The sequence below is a fragment of the Schistocerca serialis genome, chromosome 3 (genome assembly GCF_023864345.2).
Source record: "Schistocerca serialis cubense isolate TAMUIC-IGC-003099 chromosome 3, iqSchSeri2.2, whole genome shotgun sequence".
Classification (NCBI taxonomy): Eukaryota; Metazoa; Arthropoda; class Insecta; order Orthoptera; family Acrididae; genus Schistocerca; species Schistocerca serialis.
This window is the reverse complement of record NC_064640.1, coordinates 138,799,283-138,800,494: the sequence shown is the minus strand read 5'-3', so window position 1 is coordinate 138,800,494 and position 1,212 is coordinate 138,799,283. Positions and strand designations below refer to the sequence as shown.

Genomic DNA, 1,212 nt, shown 5'->3' with positions numbered 1-1,212 from the left:
TACGCCATAGGCCAGGAGGACCTCTGCTCGAAACACCCACCACGCCACGGACACATACCAGTGGGAGGCATTATTATGCTGCGGCCTTCCATGGTATCTGATGTAGTAATCGAAGGTACCATGACAGCTGTGGACTATGCCAACGTCTTTGCAGAGCACCTGCAGTCCTTCATGTTTGCTGCCTTACCGGGGGCGATGGCAAGATAATAGTCGGTGTCAAAAGGCCAGAATCGTGCTACAGTAGTTCGAGGAGCACGATAGTGAACTCGCGTTGATATCTTCGTCCCAGTAGTGGACTCATCTGAACCTAATAGGACACAAGCGATGTTAGCGGGTGACAGCTCCGCACTCACAAACCAGTGGTCACCAATTTACGGGAATTGCGTGACCTGTTGTAGAAATCTGGTCCCACATATCTTCAGCAGTCTACCAACGACTTGTCGAATACATGCTTCTCAGAATCGAGGCTGTATTGCATTCCAAAAGTTGGCAACCACGCTTTGGCTAAGCAGTATATGGTTGGGAGCCAACGGCCTTGCCCCAGTGGTAACACCGGTTCCCGTCAGACCACCGAAGTTAAGCGCTGTCAGACTGGGCTATCACTTGGATGGGTGACCATCCGGTCTGCCGAGCGCTGTTGGCGAGAGGGGTGCACTCAGCCCTCGTGAGGCAAACTGAGGAGCTACTTGATTGAGAAGTAGCGGCTCCGGTCTCGGAAACTGACACACGGCCAGGAGAGCGGTGTGCTGACCACTTTTTTTTTTTTTTTTTTTTTTTTTTGGTCATCAGTCTACTGTCTGGTTTGATGCGGCCCGCCACGAATTCCTTTCCTGTGCCTCTTCATCTCAGAGTAGCACTTGCAACCTACGTCCTCAATTATTTGCTTGACGTATTCCAATCTCTGTCTTCCTCTACAGTTTTTGCCCTCTACAGCTCCCTCTAGTACCATGGAAGTCATTCCCTCATGTCTCAGCAGATGTCCTATCATCCTGTCCCTTCTCCTTATAAGTGTTTTCCACATATTCCTTTCCTCTCCGATTCTGCGTAGAACCTCCTCATTCCTTACCTTATCAGTCCACCTAATTTTCAACATTCGTCTATAGCACCACATCTCAAATGCTTCGATTCTCTTCTCTTCCGGTTTTCCCACAGTCCATGTTTCACTACCATACAATGCTGTACTCCAGACGTGCATCCTCAGAAATTTCTTCC

General features: G+C 49.3%; 1 pseudogene; it reads left to right on the top strand.

Annotated features, from left to right (window-relative positions):
* The first annotated feature begins 525 nt into the window (after positions 1 to 525).
* LOC126471684 (5S ribosomal RNA) lies at positions 526 to 643 on the top strand (annotated as a pseudogene).
* Positions 644 to 1,212: the final 569 nt, after the last annotated feature.